This window comes from Oncorhynchus mykiss, chromosome 16 (genome assembly GCF_013265735.2).
Source record: "Oncorhynchus mykiss isolate Arlee chromosome 16, USDA_OmykA_1.1, whole genome shotgun sequence".
In the NCBI taxonomy this organism is placed as follows: domain Eukaryota; kingdom Metazoa; phylum Chordata; class Actinopteri; order Salmoniformes; family Salmonidae; genus Oncorhynchus; species Oncorhynchus mykiss.
Genome location: NC_048580.1, coordinates 68,119,021 through 68,140,403, shown reverse-complemented (window position 1 = coordinate 68,140,403; position 21,383 = coordinate 68,119,021).

Genomic DNA, 21,383 nt, shown 5'->3' with positions numbered 1-21,383 from the left:
GCAGTATAGAACACACAGCAGTATAGAACACACAGCAGTATAGAACACACAGCAGTATAGAACACACATCAGTGTAGATCACACAGCAGTATAGAACACACAGCAGTATAGAACACACAGCAGTATAGAACACACAGCAGTATAGAACACACAGCAGTATAGAACACACAGCAGTATAGATCACACAGCAGTATAGAACACACAGCAGTATAGAACACACAGCAGTATAGATCACACAGCAGTATAGATCACACAGCAGTATAGATCACACAGCAGTATAGATCACACAGCAGTATAGAACACACAGCAGTATAGAACACACAGCAGTATAGAACACACAGCAGTATAGATCACACAGCAGTATAGATCACACAGCAGTATAGATCACACAGCAGTATAGAACACACAGCAGTATAGAACACACAGCAGTATAGATCACACAGCAGTATAGATCACACAGCAGTATAGATCACACAGCAGTATAGATCACACAGCAGTATAGAACACACAGCAGTATAGAACACACAGCAGTGTAGAACACACAGCAGTATAGAACACACAGCAGTGTAGAACACACAGCAGTATAGAACACACAGCAGTGTAGAACACACAGCAGTATAGAACACACAGCAGTATAGAACACACAGCAGTATAGAACACACAGCAGTATAGATCACACAGCAGTATAGATTACACAGCAGTATAGATCACACAGCAGTATAGAACACACAGCAGTATAGATCACACAGCAGTATAGAACACACAGCAGTATAGATCACACAGCAGTATAGAACACACAGCAGTATAGATCACACAGCAGTATAGATCACACAGCAGTATAGAACACACAGCAGTGTAGAACACACAGCAGTATAGAACACACAGCAGTGTAGAACACACAGCAGAATAGAACACACAGCAGTGTAGAACACACAGCAGTATAGAACACACAGCAGTGTAGAACACACATCAGTCCTCCTTTGATGTTTGAAAGATATGTAAAAAGTGAAATCTGTTTGTTACGATTATTTAACTGAATAAAGCATAGAATATTATTGAATTGAGCTGTTCTCTCTCTCTCTCTCTCGCTCGCTCGCTCGCTCGCACGCACACACACACCACACACAGTCTTCTGTGTTGAGACGGAGGCGCCAGTCTCTCTCTGTGGTTTCACACAGCTCTGCTGGCACCTGTCTCGCTGGTTGCTTAGTGCTGTCTGTCTTAGTCTTAGTGCTGTCTGGCACCTGAGTCACTCACACGCTGTTTATGAGCCAGGTTACTAGTTAGGGCAGGTCTGGGGCACGATCCAGTCTGCATTGCACTGTGAGGTTACGATGGGGGGGGATCAGGGGGCTCGTGTTACATAGCTTTGCAAAAGTGTGGAGGAAGACTAGAGTCGTTAATAGTGACGTTTTTAAAAACGGGCTTGATTTGACTGTACCCAACTGCCTCATAACAACTGTCGTCGTAGCTAGATTTGAGAATGACTCTGGGGTAACTCCTGAATATATTTTAGGAGAAACGTCAACAACATAAAACATATTTCTGTGTTGAAGAATAACAGAGCCTTGTTTCTGTGTTCATTAGTGTTCTTGGATATCCCGCATAGACAATTTGTTTTACTCCTGTTTGAAATGAGTTTGCCACTGAATCGCTATTGTAAGGTATGCATTCTCTTTCTTACTGCATTGTGTAAGTATCCAAGCAGCCTGGAGCTCTGTGAATGAGCTCTGTAAATGAGCTCTGTGAATGAGCTCTGTAATTGAGCTATGTAAATGAGCTCTGTGAATAATAAGTGAAATAGCTACGGCTGGTGTGTTAGTATGCCAAACACAACCCAGCCAAGTGAGCCTCACTTTGTTCCCTAAATGAAACAGTCAGGTCCAACGTCAGACCTACCTGCCATTGTTGCTCATGAATCATGTACTGTAAGGCCTATTTAGACACAATGTGGAGGGAGAGATAGCAGGACTGGACTGTTTGTGTGGTTGTATGCAGGATAGAATCACAACAGTGACATGGTAATGGCCCAATGGGTATCAGTATGAATGTATCTGAAATGTCACCAGAACTGCTTTTGAAATGCCACACCTATCTAAACTGTTCCTAGGCCGTCATTGAAAATAAGAATTTGTTCTTAACTGACTTGCCTGGTTAAATAAAGGTACAAAAAAAAAAAAAAAATGAGAGGATAAGAGGAAAAATAAGAGGATGTCAGGTTTTTTTTTATGGGCTAAATCAACAGCTAAATGTTGAGACAATGATTACAACATCAACTGGCACATCATAAATATTTTATAAGCCCATTTTTTTTCAGGGCATTTCCCTACTGACCCAACCTGGTAATGATGTTGTCCATGTCACGGCGAGTTAGTGCCTACTTTGATAAATGTTGAGCTGAACTTTCTCTGTGCCTCTCCAGAGGGGACGCCGTCTTGGAGTTAGCCTAGTTTTCAACCCTGATGAGAACACAATACCGGTCCTCATTCAGTGAACTAAGAATAACTGTAGTTTTGAAACACTTTTGTGGGGATCTGGTTCTCTGTCTGGTCATCACTGTCTCTCAGCGGCCTCCACGGAGTGTTCACTGTCAGAGTTTACAGTGGAGTAAAAGGATGTTAACCTCGGTGGAAGTCCCAGTTGAAGCAGAACTGGGACAATTAGCTCAGGCCCGACTGGAGAGGAGAGTTAACTCAGGCCCGACTGGAGAGGAGAGTTAACTCAGGCCCAACTGGAGAGGAGAGTTAACTCAGGCCCAACTGGAGAGGAGAGTTCACTCAGAACCAACTGGAGAGGAGAGTTAACTCAGGCCCGACTGGAGAGGAGAGTTAACTCAGGCCCAACTGGAGAGGAGAGTTAACTCAGGCCCAACTGGAGAGGAGAGTTAACTCAGGCCCAACTGGAGAGGAGAGTTAACTCAGGCCCGACTGGAGAGGAGAGTTAACTCAGGCCCGACTGGAGAGGAGAGTTAACTCAGGCCCAACTGGAGAGGAGAGTTAACTCAGGCCCGACTGGAGAGGAGAGTTAACTCAGGCCCGACTGGAGAGGAGAGTTAACTCAGGCCCGACTGGAGAGGAGAGTTAACTCAGGCCCAACTGGAGAGGAGAGTTAACTCAGGCCCAACTGGAGAGGAGAGTTAACTCAGGCCCAACTGGAGAGGAGAGTTAACTCAGGCCCGACTGGAGAGGAGAGTTAACTCAGGCCCGACTGGAGAGGAGAGTTAACTCAGGCCCGACTGGAGAGGAGAGTTAACTCAGGCCCGACTGGAGAGGAGAGTTAACTCAGGCCCGACTGGAGAGGAGAGTTAACTCAGGCCCAACTGGAGAGGAGAGTTAACTCAGGCCCAACTGGAGAGGAGAGTTAACTCAGGCCCAACTGGAGAGGAGAGTTAACTCAGGCCCGACTGGAGAGGAGAGTTAACTCAGGCCCAACTGGAGAGGAGAGTTAACTCAGGCCCGACTGGAGAGGAGAGTTAACTCAGGCCCAACTGGAGAGGAGAGTTAACTCAGGCCCAACTGGAGAGGAGAGTTAACTCAGGCCCGACTGGAGAGGAGAGTTAACTCAGGCCCAACTGGAGAGGAGAGTTAACTCAGGCCCAACTGGAGAGGAGAGTTAACTCAGGCCCAACTGGAGAGGAGAGTTAACTCAGGCCCGACTGGAGAGGAGAGTTAACTCAGGCCCGACTGGAGAGGAGAGTTAACTCAGGCCCAACTGGAGAGGAGAGTTAACTCAGGCCCGACTGGAGAGGAGAGTTAACTCAGGCCCGACTGGAGAGGAGAGTTAACTCAGGCCCGACTGGAGAGGAGAGTTAACTCAGGCCCAACTGGAGAGGAGAGTTAACTCAGGCCCAACTGGAGAGGAGAGTTAACTCAGGCCCAACTGGAGAGGAGAGTTAACTCAGGCCCGACTGGAGAGGAGAGTTAACTCAGGCCCGACTGGAGAGGAGAGTTAACTCAGGCCCGACTGGAGAGGAGAGTTAACTCAGGCCCGACTGGAGAGGAGAGTTAACTCAGGCCCGACTGGAGAGGAGAGTTAACTCAGGCCCAACTGGAGAGGAGAGTTAACTCAGGCCCAACTGGAGAGGAGAGTTAACTCAGGCCCAACTGGAGAGGAGAGTTAACTCAGGCCCGACTGGAGAGGAGAGTTAACTCAGGCCCAACTGGAGAGGAGAGTTAACTCAGGCCCGACTGGAGAGGAGAGTTAACTCAGGCCCAACTGGAGAGGAGAGTTAACTCAGGCCCAACTGGAGAGGAGAGTTAACTCAGGCCCAACTGGAGAGGAGAGTTAACTCAGGCCCGACTGGAGAGGAGAGTTAACTCAGGCCCGACTGGAGAGGAGAGTTAACTCAGGCCCAACTGGAGAGGAGAGTTAACTCAGGCCCAACTGGAGAGGAGAGTTAACTCAGGCCCGACTGGAGAGGAGAGTTAACTCAGGCCCAACTGGAGAGGAGAGTTAACTCAGGCCCAACTGGAGAGGAGAGTTAACTCAGGCCCAACTGGAGAGGAGAGTTAACTCAGGCCCGACTGGAGAGGATAGTTAACTCAGGCCCGACTGGAGAGGAGAGTTAACTCAGGCCCAACTGGAAAGGAGAGTTAACTCAGGCCCGACTGGAGAGGAGAGTTAACTCAGGCCCAACTGGAGAGGAGAGTTAACTCAGGCCCGACTGGAGAGGAGAGTTAACTCAGGCCCAACTGGAGAGGAGAGTTAACTCAGGCCCGACTGGAGAGGAGAGTTAACTCAGGCCCGACTGGAGAGGAGAGTTAACTCAGGCCCAACTGGAGAGGAGAGTTAACTCAGGCCCAACTGGAGAGGAGAGTTAACTCAGGCCCGACTGGAGAAGAGAGTTAACTCAGGCCCAACTGGAGAGGAGAGTTAACTCAGGCCCAACTGGAGAGGAGAGTTAACTCAGGCCCGACTGGAGAGGAGAGTTAACTCAGGCCCAACTGGAGAGGAGAGTTAACTCAGGCCCAACTGGAGAGGAGAGTTAACGCAGGCCCAACTGGAGAGGAGAGTTAACTCAGGCCCGACTGGAGAGGAGAGTTAACTCAGGCCCGACTGGAGAGGAAAGTTAACTCAGGCCCAACTGGAGAGGAGAGTTAACTCAGGCCCGACTGGAGAGGAGAGTTAACTCAGGCCCAACTGGAGAGGAGAGTTCACTCAGAACCAACTGGAGAGGAGAGTTAACTCAGGCCCGACTGGAGAGGAGAGTTAACTCAGGCCCAACTGGAGAGGAGAGTTAACTCAGGCCCAACTGGAGAGGAGAGTTAACTCAGGCCCAACTGGAGAGGAGAGTTAACTCAGGCCCGACTGGAGAGGAGAGTTAACTCAGGCCCGACTGGAGAGGAGAGTTAACTCAGGCCCAACTGGAGAGGAGAGTTAACTCAGGCCCGACTGGAGAGGAGAGTTAACTCAGGCCCGACTGGAGAGGAGAGTTAACTCAGGCCCGACTGGAGAGGAGAGTTAACTCAGGCCCAACTGGAGAGGAGAGTTAACTCAGGCCCAACTGGAGAGGAGAGTTAACTCAGGCCCAACTGGAGAGGAGAGTTAACTCAGGCCCGACTGGAGAGGAGAGTTAACTCAGGCCCGACTGGAGAGGAGAGTTAACTCAGGGCCGACTGGAGAGGAGAGTTAACTCAGGCCCAACTGGAGAGGAGAGTTAACTCAGGCCCGACTGGAGAGGAGAGTTAACTCAGGCCCAACTGGAGAGGAGAGTTAACTCAGGCCCAACTGGAGAGGAGAGTTAACTCAGGCCCAACTGGAGAGGAGAGTTAACTCAGGCCCGACTGGAGAGGAGAGTTAACTCAGGCCCAACTGGAGAGGAGAGTTAACTCAGGCCCGACTGGAGAGGAGAGTTAACTCAGGCCCAACTGGAGAGGAGAGTTAACTCAGGCCCAACTGGAGAGGAGAGTTAACTCAGGCCCAACTGGAGAGGAGAGTTAACTCAGGCCCGACTGGAGAGGAGAGTTAACTCAGGCCCGACTGGAGAGGAGAGTTAACTCAGGCCCAACTGGAGAGGAGAGTTAACTCAGGCCCAACTGGAGAGGAGAGTTAACTCAGGCCCAACTGGAGAGGAGAGTTAACTCAGGCCCGACTGGAGAGGAGAGTTAACTCAGGCCCAACTGGAGAGGAGAGTTAACTCAGGCCCAACTGGAGAGGAGAGTTAACTCAGGCCCAACTGGAGAGGAGAGTTAACTCAGGCCCAACTGGAGAGGAGAGTTAACTCAGGCCCGACTGGAGAGGAGAGTTAACTCAGGCCCAACTGGAGAGGAGAGTTAACTCAGGCCCAACTGGAGAGGAGAGTTAACTCAGGCCCAACTGGAGAGGAGAGTTAACTCAGGCCCAACTGGAGAGGAGAGTTAACTCAGGCCCGACTGGAGAGGAGAGTTAACTCAGGCCCAACTGGAGAGGAGAGTTAACTCAGGCCCGACTGGAGAGGAGAGTTAACTCAGGCCCGACTGGAGAGGAGAGTTAACTCAGGCCCAACTGGAGAGGAGAGTTAACTCAGGCCCAACTGGAGAGGAGAGTTAACTCAGGCCCGACTGGAGAGGAGAGTTAACTCAGGCCCAACTGGAGAGGAGAGTTAACTCAGGCCCAACTGGAGAGGAGAGTTAACTCAGGCCCGACTGGAGAGGAGAGTTAACTCAGGCCCAACTGGAGAGGAGAGTTAACTCAGGCCCAACTGGAGAGGAGAGTTAACTCAGGCCCAACTGGAGAGGAGAGTTAACTCAGGCCCGACTGGAGAGGAGAGTTAACTCAGGCCCGACTGGAGAGGAGAGTTAACTCAGGCCCAACTGGAGAGGAGAGTTAACTCAGGCCCGACTGGAGAGGAGAGTTAACTCAGGCCCAACTGGAGAGGAGAGTTAACTCAGGCCCGACTGGAGAGGAGAGTTAACTCAGGCCCGACTGGAGAGGAGAGTTAACTCAGGCCCAACTGGAGAGGAGAGTTAACTCAGGCCCAACTGGAGAGGAGAGTTAACTCAGGCCCGACTGGAGAGGAGAGTTAACTCAGGCCCAACTGGAGAGGAGAGTTAACTCAGGCCCAACTGGAGAGGAGAGTTAACTCAGGCCCGACTGGAGAGGAGAGTTAACTCAGGCCCAACTGGAGAGGAGAGTTAACTCAGGCCCAACTGGAGAGGAGAGTTAACGCAGGCCCAACTGGAGAGGAGAGTTAACTCAGGCCCGACTGGAGAGGAGAGTTAACTCAGGCCCGACTGGAGAGGAAAGTTAACTCAGGCCCAACTGGAGAGGAGAGTTAACTCAGGCCCGACTGGAGAGGAGAGTTAACTCAGGCCCAACTGGAGAGGAGAGTTAACTCAGGCCCAACTGGAGAGGAGAGTTAACTCAGGCCCGACTGGAGAGGAGAGTTAACTCAGGCCCAACTGGAGAGGAGAGTTAACTCAGGCCCAACTGGAGAGGAGAGTTAACTCAGGCCCAACTGGAGAGGAGAGTTAACTCAGGCCCGACTGGAGAGGAGAGTTAACTCAGGCCCGACTGGAGAGGAAAGTTAACTCAGGCCCGACTGGAGAGGAGAGTTAACTCAGGCCCGACTGGAGAGGAGAGTTAACTCAGGCCCGACTGGAGAGGAAAGTTAACTCAGGCCCGACTGGAGAGGAGAGTTAACTCAGGCCCAACTGGAGAGGAGAGTTAACTCAGGCCCAACTGGAGAGGAGAGTTAACTCAGGCCCAACTGGAGAGGAGAGTTAACTCAGGCCCGACTGGAGAGGAGAGTTAACTCAGGCCCGACTGGAGAGGAAAGTTAACTCAGGCCCGACTGGAGAGGAGAGTTAACTCAGGCCCAACTGGAGAGGAGAGTTAACTCAGGCCCAACTGGAGAGGAGAGTTAACTCAGGCCCGACTGGAGAGGAGAGTTAACTCAGGCCCGACTGGAGAGGAGAGTTAACTCAGGCCCAACTGGAGAGGACAGTTTTTATTTATTTATTTGTATTTATTTCACCTTTATTTAACTTGGCAAGTCAGTTAAGAACAGATTCTTATTTACAATGACAGCCTACCAAAAATGCAAAAGTGCAAAAGGCCTCATATATATATATATATATATATATATATATATATATATATATATATATATATATATATATATATATATATATATATATAGGACAAAACACGCATCACAACAAGAGAGACAACACAACGCTACATAAAGAGAGACCTAAGACGACAACGCAGCAAGGCAGCAACACAACATGGTAGCAACACAACATGGTACCAGCACAAAACATGGTACAAACATTATTGGGCACAGACAACAGCACAAAGGGCAAGAAGGTAGAGACAACAATACATCACGCAAAGCAGCAACAACTGTCAGTAAGAGTGTCCATGATTGTGTCTCTGAATGAAGAGATTGAGATGAAAGAGGAGCGACACAGTGATGTGTGTGCTTTGGGGACCGGGTGAACGGGTGTTGTATGTGGAGGATGAGGGCTTCAGTAGATTTCTCAGATAGGGGGGAGTGAGGCCTAAGTGGGTTTTTATAAATAAGCATTATGTTACTGAGTTTTGGGTAATCCAAAAGTTATGTTACTGATTACAATTTTGGACAGGCAACTAGTAACTGTAACATATTACATTTAGATGGTAACCTTCCCAACCCTGGTTATAAGTGTTCTAAGGGAAACAAGGGACATGAGATAAGCTGAGCCAGGTGTGTGAGGGTTTAACAAGTGTTCTAAGGGAAACAAGGGACATGGGATAAGCTGAGCCAGGTGTGTGAGGGTTTAACAAGTGTTCTAAGGGAAACAAGGGACATGGGATAAGCTGAGCCAGGTATGTGAGGGTTTAACAAGTGTTCTAAGGGAAACAAGGGACATGGGATAAGCTGAGCCAGGTGTGTGAGGGTTTAACAAGTGTTCTAAGGGAAACAAGGGACATGAGATAAGCTGAGCCAGGTGTGTGAGGGTTTAACAAGTGTTCTAAGGGAAACAAGGGACATGAGATAAGCTGAGCCAGGTGTGTGAGGGTTTAACAAGTGTTCTAAGGGAAACAAGGGACATGGGATAAGCTGAGCCAGGTGTGTGAGGGTTTAACAAGTGTTCTAAGGGAAACAAGGGACATGGGATAAGCTGAGCCAGGTGTGTGAGGGTTTAACAAGTGTTCTAAGGGAAACAAGGGACATGGGATAAGCTGAGCCAGGTGTGTGAGGGTTTAACAAGTGTTCTAAGGGAAACAAGGGACATGGGATAAGCTGAGCCAGGTGTGTGAGGGTGTAACAAGTGTTCTAAGGGAAACACGGGACATGGGATAAGCTGAGCCAGGTGTGTGAGGGTTTAACAAGTGGTCTAAGGGAAACAAGGGACATGGGATAAGATACAGCCAGGTGTGTGAGGGTTTAATAAGGGATGGATGGAAATGTACAGAATGGTTACATGGAGGAAAATGGGGGAGGGTCATGCCTTTTCCATTTCAGTCAAGGGGAGGGTTTATTATTATTTAGATCTAGTCCTGGGGAGGTTCATGTCATTTGTAATTGATGAAATGTTAATATTTCTCTGTGTTTTAGAATGAGTTGCTTGTTAGGCTATATATCGATGTGTGCCCGATGCTGCCCCTCGTCTCTGATTCTCCGCTGGGCACACAATATCAAGTGTGCCTATATGCAATTTAGTGTGGTCTCTATCATATGATCCGTAGCCTATAGGCTATTTAGTGTAGTCTCTATCAAATGATCCATAATCTATAGGCTTTTTATTGTGGTCTCTGTCAAATGATCTGTAGACTATAGGCTATTTAGTGTGATCTCTATCAAATGATCCGTAGCCTATAGGCTATTTAGTGTGGTCTCTATCAAATGATCCGTAGCCTATAGGCTATTTAGTGTGATCTCTATCAAATGATCCGTAGCCTATAGGCTATTTAGTGTGATCTCATTCAAATGATCCATAGCCTATATGCAATTTAGTGTGGTCTCTATCAAATGATCCGTAGCCTATAGGCTATTTAGTGTGGTCTCTATCAAATGATCCATAATCTATAGGCTATTTAGTATGGTCTCTATCAAATGATCTGTAGCCTATAGGCTATTTAGTGTGATCTCTATCAAATGATCCGTAGCCTATAGGCTATTTAGTGTGGTCTCTATCAAATGATCCGTAGCCTATAGGCTATTTAGTGTGATCTCTATCAAATGATCCGTAGCTTATAGGCTATTTAGTGTGATCTCATTCAAATGATCCATAGCCTATAGGCTATTTAGTGTGGTCTCTATCAAATGATCCGTAGCCTATAGGCTATTTAGTGTGATCTCTATCAAATGATCTGTAGCCTATAGGCTATTTAGTGTGGTCTCTATCAAATGATCCATAGCCTATAGGCTATTTAGTGTGGTCTCTATCAAATGATCCGTAGCCTATAGGCTATTTAGTGTGGTCTCTATCAAATGATCCGTAGCCTATAGGCTATTTAGTGTGGTCTCTATCAAATGATCCGTAGCCTATAGGCTATTTAGTGTGGTCTCTATCAAATGATCCGTAGCCTATAGGCTACAAAGTGCTCTGAGAAGCATATAGAAAAGTTATATTTCTAAGGTAGCTGCTGGGATGATGTACATAAAACTAGGCTGCATTACACACTGCAATGGTCACTCCAACCTTGATCCCCTGCCTACTTTTTCTGTGTGCCGCTTTACCAATGACTGTGCTGTGTAGGGCTACAGTGGCAGTTCAGGAGGACAGTCAAAGGTTTCTTCCGATTTGTTGGTGTTGATTAGGTTTAGTCCCCCCCCCCCCGCCCCCCAAAAAAAAATACTATCTTGCGTGGTCTAGCGTATAGCCTTGTTCTCTTCAGTTTGAGGAGAGCGAGAAGGTGTGCCGGAGGTCAACTTTGATAGCTTGCTACTACTATAATATATATTTTTATAAAAACAATATGTTTCTTTCCCATAATGTATTTATCAGAGTTAAATTCAAGTAGGACAAATGTATTTCAAACTTCTTTATTTCAAGTAGACTTTACTAACAGCAAGAGGGCTTTGTGTTTATTGAGTCTATTTCTTCCCATTTAAGAGGTAGGCCGACCTGTTTGACAGACGACATTAGGCTATATTTTTCTCAGACCTGCAAATACGATGATAGATTCATGCAATGCTTTCAGTATAAAGGAGATGTTTCCACCCCTTACTCTTGTCCACGGTGGTCTGAGAAACCCACAACCTTCTGGTCGCAGCCTTGTGTGCGCTATCAAAGTCCCTGCATTGACATGTAATGGTTACAGGACGAGGAACCGTTTCTGAAACGACATATCTAATGCTCTGGTCTGTCCAAGAAGTGAGGACCAGATGATAGGTATGTTCTCTGCTATCCACTTGATGTCTTTGGGTAAAGGGGAGGCTCACTTTTATTTTTTATTTTTTTAAGCGTTCATGGAGGGTTTAGGTCAAATATATTTAGCTGAAGGGAGGGTAAATCCATTTTCATTTCGGCGAGGTCCGGTTTTCTCCAGGTAACCATTATTATAAATAACGGTCACTCCCTAAGTGATCTAAGTGTTCGAAGGGAATCGTGGGAGACAGGATGAGCTGCAGTCAGGTGGGAGGATTTTCAGGTCGTTTTCCCATGAAGTCAATTATTAAGTCAATTATTAAGTCAATTATTAAGTCAATTATTAAATCAATTATCTGCCTTTTGTCATCATCCATTTCCCCAATGTATTAGTCTGGATCAGAGGAGGCTGGTGTGAGGAGCTGTAGGAGGATGGGCCCGTTGTAATGGAATCCATGTTTGATGTGTTTGATACCGTTCCATTTATTCCATTCCAGCCATTACAATGAGCCCGTCCTCCTATAGCTGCTCCCACCAGCCTCCTCTGGTCTGGATCCATAAGTCCAGCTGCATTACTTCCCACCTCTGAATGCATACGATTCTGTCATTTCTCTCTTTAATGAGCCCTTTCTTTTTTTTCTTTAATTTACAGTTTCACCCCCTTTTTCTCCCCAATTTTGTGGTGTCCAATTGTTAGTAATTACTATCTTGTCTCATCGCTACAACTCCCATACGGGCTCGGGAGAGACGAAGGTCGAAAGGTCGTCCTCCGAAACACAACCCAACCAAGCCGCACTGCTTCTTAACACAGCGCGCATCCAACCCGGAAGCCAGCCGCACCGATGTGTCGGAGGAAACACCGTGCACCTGGCGACCTGGTTAGCGTGCACTGCACCCGGCCAGCCACAGGAGTCGCTGGTGCGCGATGAGACAAGGATATCCCTACCGGCCAAACCCTCCCTATCCCGGACGACGCTAGGCCAATTTATACGTCGCCCCACAGACGCGGCCGGCTGCGACAGAGCCCGAAGCAGTGGGTTGTGTTTCCTTTCGACCTTTCGACATTAGCGATGAGACAGAGCCTGGGCGCGAACCCAAAGTCTTTGGTGGCACAGCTAGCACTGTGATGCAGAGCCCTAGACCACTGTGCCACCCGGGAGGCACAATACCCCTTTCTGACAGGGTCTTAGGCCCTTAACTGGCATTTAAAGCAACATAAACCACCAAGACTGTTTCCTAACAAAAATAGTTGAGCTTATTTTTTGCTTCCCTTCAAGTTCAACCCTCAAAGCGAGTCCTGACAGCTCCACATGAACTCAATTAGTTGAATTGGCTAATTAACTGAATACAGTTGCAGGTAGCACCTCTCTCCTCCTGATCGACTACATAGTGATTTAACAGGAAACCTTAACCTTGTGTTCCGTCTGCTAAACCACACCGCTAAAATGTTTCAACAATGTCAAAAAAGGGTAAAAATGTGGTTAATTAACAGTCCTGAAGTTGTCACAACCGCACAGGGTTCTGGAACAGATCCAGCTAACCTTGGTGAGAGAGAGAGAGAACCGTCCAGTCTGTGTGAGTTTAGCGTTATTTCCTGAATGTATCAAACATAGTACCCACTGCAGAACCTCAGCCAAAGGAGACATTCATAGGGACAATGTGCCACAGCAGGGGGGGTGTGGAGGGGTCAGGGGGTTGTGGAGGGGGCAGGGCTGTGTGGAGGGGGCAGGGCTGTGTGGAGGGGGCAGGGGGTTGCGGATGGGGAAGGGCTGTGTGGAGGGGGCAGGGGGGTGTGGAGGGGGCAGGGGGTTGTGGAGGGGGCAGGGGGTTGTGGAGGGGGCAGGGCTGTGTGGAGGGGGGAGGGGGTTGTGGAGGGGGCAGGGGGGTGTGGAGGGGGCAGGGCTGTGTGGAGTGGGCAGGGCTGTGTGGAGGGGGCAGGGGGTTGCGGAGGGGGCAGGGCTGTGTGGAGGGAGCAGGGCTGTGTGGAGGGGGGTCAAGGGGGTGCGATGGACACTGAATACTGATGCCCATGTGGCTTTGTGTGATGTGGACGTGGCCTGTTAGTTCTGACAGAGCCCATGAAGCTCCACTCAGGAGATGATGCCATTTTCAAAGGCTCTCTATCTCTTTTGCTTCAATCAATCAAATTGTATTTGTCACATGCTTCATAAGAACGGGTGTAGACGAACAGTGACATGCTTCCTTTTCCCCTGTTTAACAAACAGTGTCTGTGACTGAGGCCACGTGTTATTACGGCCCAGCTCTCACCTCCACACAAACGGCCTCAGCATCAGGTGATCAATGCCCAGTGCATTAGGCCTTGTCTTTTGTCAGGAAGATGAACTACCCACAATCATGAGTGTTAAAGTCTATTAAGGAGATACAAGTCACTTATCTCAGTCTCCTGAGAGGTATCGATGTTGACCTGCTGTGTGTCCTTATCCTTCCCTCAGCCTTCTACCTCAGTCTGTAGCGCTGCTTCTCACAGTTGTGTGACACGAAGGGTAATGTCTCATTCAAGAGTCCACTCGTAATCAAAAATGTCTTGTCAATTTATCGAATCAATTAGCAACTTGAGTTCTGGACTGGATTGGACTGCCCATCCCCCTCAGGTTAGAAATAATAACAGAAGCTGTAATTGGTGATTGGCCGGAGGTTTGAAGCTGTGATCCCCTTCCAAACCCTCTTTGAATGTTTGCCGCAGACTCAAGTTAAAAAGCCAGAGCAGGGTAACGGTGTACGGTGAACGGTGTACGGTGAACGGTGTACGGTGAACGGCAAATCAATAAAAAACAGAAAAGCACTTACAGCCAGTGTCAGAGCTGGAGTATGACTCGTGCTGTGGAACGCCAAATTCTGTTGTCAACCCTCATCCACAAGGCTGCTGAACATGTGTCAATACCTTGGGTTCTGTTGACAACGGTATACTATAGTGCACTAAGTTTGTTGGAACCTCTCCAGCTCGTTCATCATAAAGAATGGTGTCCCTGATGGTAATTTCCACGATACCACTCACACAGACTTGTAAACGTCTCGACTGCATAGTTTAAGTTCTAGTTTGGGCTAATTGGCATGTGTTCACAAACAAGTAGACGCTCTGTCTGTACTTATACGTTAGCTGGTGTACCCTCAGTAGAGATACGCTTCTTGGCTTCTGTTCCCCATTCTTACCTTTGAACTTCCATTGCCTTTAAAGCAATGCTCTTTCCCTTTGTCTTCCTACATTGTACACTAAGGGGTTAATGCATTACCTCTGATTAGGGGGTTCTGTTTGAGGCAATTCCTTATGCTATTGATTAGAGCTCCCCAAAGTGCTCCCCGGGCAACAGGGTTGGCAAGAAGACAGCGGTGTATAAACATTACAGTGCCAATCAGCTTTAAGAGCCTCATAAAAGCTTTCTCAGGAGGCCTTGGCTATCTACTGGAGGACAAAGTAGTCCATGTTTATTAACGGAAGATTCCCTTAAAGCCAAGGAGCTCACTGGAGAGAGAGAGAGAGAGAGAGAGACAGACAGAGAGAGAGAGAGCGAGAGAGAGACAGAGAGAGACAGAGAGAGAGAGAGAGAGAGAGAGAGAGAGACAGAGAGAGACAGAGCGAGAGAGAGTGAGAGAGAGAGAGAGAGACAGAGAGAGAGAGAGTGAGAGAGAGAGAGAGAGAGAGAGAGAGACACAGAGAGAGAGAGAGAGAGAGAGAGAGAGACCTTTCTTTCTGCCATCTCTTTATCCCACACTTTATTTCTGTTATCTGTTCATCTCTGCCTGCCTGTGTTAGTCCTGCCTACTCTCTGTGGGGAAGGTTTGCCAGCATGCTGCCTTTTAATGCACATAATTGGTTAAGAGAGCTGTCATCTATTGTAGATTCCCGTTGAACTCCATCACTTCTCACACCCTGTTTGAGTTTGATGTGAATATTTGTCAAGGCGTAGTGAAAATCTGTGGCGAATGTCAGAATTTTGTCCTCTGACAGTTCTAACACGTGTTTTTAGTTTTTATTTCAGAAACAGTATCCGCTGGAACTAATGTCAAACAGAAAGGGAATGTGGAATGGTAGTGAAACAACTTTTCTGAGGGGTGCGGAAAGAATAGGACAGAAATAGGGAAACATACTGCAGGTAGGGAGAGAAAAGGGAGAAGGAATATGAGAGAGAGAGGTGGGTCGAGGAGGCACGAGACCTTTCTATGGACCTTCTGTATCGTTCCCCAAAAAATATTGTAGATTTTGTTGTGTCAATGGTGAATTATTGTACATTGTGTATTTATGGACATTGTATATAGTGTCAAATAATTCATAATTAGTCCCTAGACTCTTAGAAAAAAGGGTGCTATCTAGAACCTGAAAGGATTCTTCTGCTGTCCCCACAGGACAGGTAGGTAAAACCCTTTTGGGTTCCATGTAGGTCCCTTTCCACCGAGGGTACTACAAAATCCAAAATGGTCATATGTGGAACCAAAAAGGGTTCTCTCTGGAACCAAAAACTGATACCATTTATACTCTTAGAAAAAAAGGTGCTATCTAGAACCTAAAAGGATTCTTCGGCTGTCTACATAGGGAACTGTTTTAAGAACCCTTTTTGGTTCCAGGTAGAGCCCTATTGGTTCCAGGTAGAGCCCTATTGGTTCCAGGTAGAGCCCTATTGGTTCCAGGTAGAGCCCTATTGGTTCCAGGTAGAGCCCAGTTGGTTCCAGGTAGAGCCCTATTGGTTCCAGGTAGAGCCCTATTGGTTCCAGGTAGAGCCCTATTGGTTCCAGGTAGAGCCCAATTGGTTCCAGGTAGAGCCCTATTGGTTCCAGGTAGAGCCCTATTGGTTCCAGGTAGAGCCCTATTGGTTCCAGGTAGAGCCCAATTGGTTCCAGGTAGAGCCCTATTGGTTCCAGGTAGCGCCCTATTGGTTCCAGGTAGAGCCCTATTGGTTCCAGGTAGAGCCCAATTGGTTCCAGGTAGAGCCCTATTGGTTCCAGGTAGAGCCCTATTGGTTCCAGGTAGAGCCCAATTGGTTCCAGGTAGCGCCCTATTAGTTCCAGGTAGAGCCCTATTGGTTCCAGGTAGCGCCCTATTGGTTCCAGGTAGAGCCCTATTGGTTCCAGGTAGAGCCCTATTGGTTCCAGGTAGAGCCCTATTGGTTCCAGGTAGAGCCCTATTGGTTCCAGGTAGCGCCCTATTGGTTCCAGGTAGAGCCCTATTGGTTCCAGGTAGAGCCCTATTGGTTCCAGGTAGCGCCCTATTGGTTCCAGGTAGCGCCCTATTGGTTCCAGGTAGAGCCCAATTGGTTCCAGGTAGAGCCCTATTGGTTCCAGGTAGAGCCCAATTGGTTCCAGGTAGAGCCCTATTGGTTCCAGGTAGAGCCCAATTGGTTCCAGGTAGAGCCCTATTGGTTCCAGGTAGCGCCCTATTGGTTCCAGGTAGAGCCCTATTGGTTCCAGGTAGAGCCCTATTGGTTCCAAGGAAGAGTCCTATTGGTTCCAGGTAGAGCCCTATTGGTTCCAGGTAGAGCCCTATTGGTTCCAGGTAGAAGAACCCTATTGAGTTCCATGTAGAACCCCTTCCCCAGGAGGTTCAGTGTTGAAGCCAGAACCAGAACTGGAAAATCAGTTTGTGCTCAGACAGTTGTGTCAGTTAGTTGCTGATGCTGGGTGAAGAATATGTCCATTTAGGCTTTATTGAATAGCCCTAATTTCCTTCATATTACGATCCGTATCTTCTAAGCTTCACATGATCCACATTTAAGTGACATTACCTTGCAGTTGATAAAACTCTACGTTTTCTGACTTTATTTGTGTTACTTTCCAGTCAGGTTGGCTCTCCTCCATGCTGTTTTTCTTTTTTTGGGGGGGGGGTAATGAAGTTAAGTTTAGTCAGAACGTTGGCAAGGATCTCTTGGCCCAGACTCTTGGCTGGCACAAGTATTTTATAACAAGACAAGAAATATATAACAGAGACGCTCTCAAAAACTATTCTTATGACGAGACAGATAGGACAAAAAAATATCTAGAACATTTGTTAACCACACTGTGATAGAGCTGTAAACGTTGACATAGTAACAGCAGCCATGTGGCAGTCAAAAGGAAAGAGGGCTGTTACTCAAATCCTTAGCTCTCTCTCACGCAGACAGACAGACGCCAAGCCCCGTGGCTGTCCTCCCAACTGCCTGCCTGCCGCAACAACAGCCAGAAGAGAAGAGAAACCCTTCTAGTTATATGATCCAGTTGCACATCTAATCTCTGTTCATCTCCTCTCCACTGCTCTGGAGTGTCGTTCTTTACATGGGGACTTGGAGCCCTTCGGCACAATTAGAATGTGGAAATAAAGATAGGAGTTGGATATCAACTTTATAAAAACTGAGGTGTGTGTGTGTGTACCTGTGTGTGTGTACCTGTGTGTGTACCTGTGTGTGTGTACCTGTGTGTGTGTACCTGTGTGTGTGTACCTGTGTTTGTGTACCTGTGTGTGTGTACCTGTGTGTGTGTACCTGTGTGTGTGTATGTGTGTACCTGTGTGTGTGTGTGTGTACCTGTGTGTGTGTGTGTGTTAGAGAGAGAGTGAGAGAGAGAATGTGTGGTGGTCTTTCTCTGACAGGTTAATGGCTGTGACATTGTAATGGACATGATGTCCTGAGCATAGATAGAGATTGATCTGTTTATTGCTGGGTCTGTCTACATTGATTTTCACCTTTCTCTCTTCCTCTCACTCTCAACAGCAGCACTGCTAGTTACAAATGAGACAATTCAGACGCCATCTTTAACCTTTTAATGTGTTTTCTATTTGATGAAGCAAGTAACACCAAACTTGTTCCTCTTTGTTCCTCCCTCATAACATCAATGTGGAGGCAGCATCCACACTAGGATGGTTCATCTGTTTCAGTGATGGATTTGTTGAAAGAGGGAAAGGTAAGGAGAGGGGAGGAGAAGGGGAGGAAAAGGGAGGAGAGGGGGAGGGTTGGTGATGATGTTTGTGTGACAGATTGCTCTGATAGCATTTTGCATATAAACAGCAGAGCAAGGCAGCGGGTTGTAGGAGGTAACTGCCAGAGCATGAGGCGTGTGTGTGTGTGTGTGTGTGTGTGCGTGTGCCTGTGCGTGTGCGTGTGTGTGTATGTGTGTGTGTGTGCGTGTGTGTGTGCGTGTGTGATTAAATCAATATAGGGGTGGGTTGTCTAATAGAGTTCCCTCTGTCAGCTCAACCCCCTGTGACTGGCATACATTACCACACTGCTAATTACTGTCATACCTGTCCCCAGATTCCCTGCTCTGCCACCTCCTCTCCCCTCCTTGGGACTCTGGATTCAGACGCATGCGGCGGCCACCCCTCTCTCCATCATGCAGAGGGATATCTTTACAATGAAGAGGGATATCTTTACATTGAAGAGGGATATATTTACATTGAAGGGGGATATATTTACAATGAAGAGGGATATATTTACATTGAAGAGGGATATCTTTACATTGAAGAGGGATATATTTACAATGAAGAGGGATATATTTACATTGAAGAGGGATATATTTACATTGAAGAGGGATATATTTACATTGAAGAGGGATATATTTATATTGAAGAGGGATATATTTACATTGAACAGGGATATCTTTACAATGAAGAGGGATATATTTACAAAGAAGAGGGATATATTTACATTGAAGAGGGATATATTTACAATGAAGAGGGATATATTTACAATGAAGAGGGATATATTTACAATGAAGAGGGATATCTTTACAATGAAGAGGGATATATTTACAATGAAGAGGGATATATTTACATTGAAGAGGGATATCTTTACATTAAAGAGGGATATATTTACATTGAAGAGGGATATCTTTACATTGAAGAGGGATATATTTACATTGAAGAGGGATATATTTACATTGAAGAGGGATATATTTACATTGAAGAGGGATATCTTTACATTGAAGAGGGATATATTTACATTGAAGAGGGCTATCTTTACAATGAAAAGGGATACCTTTACATTGAAGAGGGATATATTTACATTGAAGAGGGATATATTTACAATGAAGAGGGATATCTTTACATTGAAGAGGGATATATTTACATTGAAGAGGGATATATTTACATTGAAGAGGGATATATTTGCAATGAAGAGGGATATATTTACAATGAAGAGGGATATCTTTACAATGAAGAGGTATATCTTTACATTGAAGAGGGATATCTTTACATTGAAGAGGGATATATTTACATTGAAGAGGGATATATTTACATTGAAGAGGGATATCTTTACATTAAAGAGGGATATCTTTACATTGAAGAGGGATATCTTTACAATGAAGAGGGATATCTTTACAATGAAGAGGGATATCTCTGGGCGCCGGAGGTGATGTCTGCCGTTTTACAGGCTCCTAACCAATTGTGTTTTTTCACATTGTTTGTATCTTATTTTGTGCATAATGTTGATGCTACCATCTCTTATGACCGAAAAGAGCTTCTGGATATCAGAACAGCGATTACACACCTCAAATTGAAAAAAAAACATTTTCCTTTATTAATAAGTCTAATGCGAATGATGTAATGTTTCTCCCAGACACGGCCCAAATCCCTGTCATTCACATGAAGAAAATAAGGAAATACAGGGAGAAGAGATCAGGGTGCCTTGTGAGAATCTGTTGGCAAGTGGGTAACCAGCCTCTACTATTACTGGAGAATAGCTGGATGAACTCTGTTGGAGACTATCCTACTAACGGCACATTAAAACGGTATAATCTTATATTTCACAGAGTCGTGGCTGAAAGACGACACAGATAATATGTAGTTTGTTGGGTTTTCTGTGCATCGGCAGGACAGAACAGCTACGGTAAGAAGAGGGGTGGGGGTGTGTGTCTATTTGTCAATACCAGCTGGTGCGCGATGTCTAATATTAAGGTATCTCCAGGTATTGCTCGCCTAAGGTAGAGTACCTCATGATAACCTGTAGACCACACTATCAACCAAGAACGTTTTAGTTTATATTTTCACCTATATTTTTTTCTAGCTGTCTATTTACCACCACAAACTGATTCTGGCACTAAGACCGCACTCAACGAGCTGGATAAGGCCACTCAGCGAGCTGGATAAGGCCACTCAACGAGCTGGATAAGGCCACTCAATCAGCTGGATAAGGCCACTCAATCAGCTGGATAAGGCCACTCAACGAGCTGGATAAGGCCACTCAACGAGCTGGATAAGGCCACTCAATCAGCTGTAGAAGGCCACTCAACCAGCTGTATAAGGCCACTCAACCAGCTGTATAAGGCCACTCAACGAGCTGGATAAGGCCACTCAACCAGCTGTAGAAGGTCACTCAACCAGCTGTATAAGGCCACTCAACGAGCTGTAGAAGGTCACTCAACGAGCTGGATAAGGCCACTCAACGAGCTGGATAAGGCCACTTAATCAGCTGTATAAGGCCACTCAACCAGCTGGTTAAGGCCACTTAATCAGCTGTATAAGGCCACTCAATCAGCTGGATAAGGACACTTAATCAGCTGTATAAGGCCACTCAACCAGCTGGATAAGGCCACTTAATCAGCTGTAGGTCACTCAACAAGCTGGATAAGGCCACTTAATCAGCTGTAGAAGGTCACTCAACGAGCTGTATAAGGCCACTCAACCAGCTGGTTAAGGCCACTTAATCAGCTGTATAAGGCCACTCAATCAGCTGGATAAGGACACTTAATCAGCTGTAGAAGGTCACTCAACAAGCTGGAAAAGGCCACTTAATCAGCTATAGAAGGTCACTCAACGAGCTGTATAAGGCCACTCAACGAGCTGTATAAAGCCACTCCACGAGCTGTATAAAGCCATAAGCAAACAAGACAATGCTCATCCAGAAGCAGCACTCCTAGTGGCCGGGGACTTTAATGCAGGAAACTCAAATCTGTTTTACATCATTTCTACCAGCATGTCACATCTGCAACCAGAGGAAAACATCTCTAGAACACCTTTACTCCACACACAGAGACGCGTACAAAGCTCTAGACCACCTTTACTCCACACACAGAGATGCGTACAAAGCTCTAGACCACCTTTACTCCACACACAGAGACGCGTACAAAGCTCTTCCTTGTCCTCCATTTGGCAAATCTGACCGATAATTCTATCCTGCTGATTCC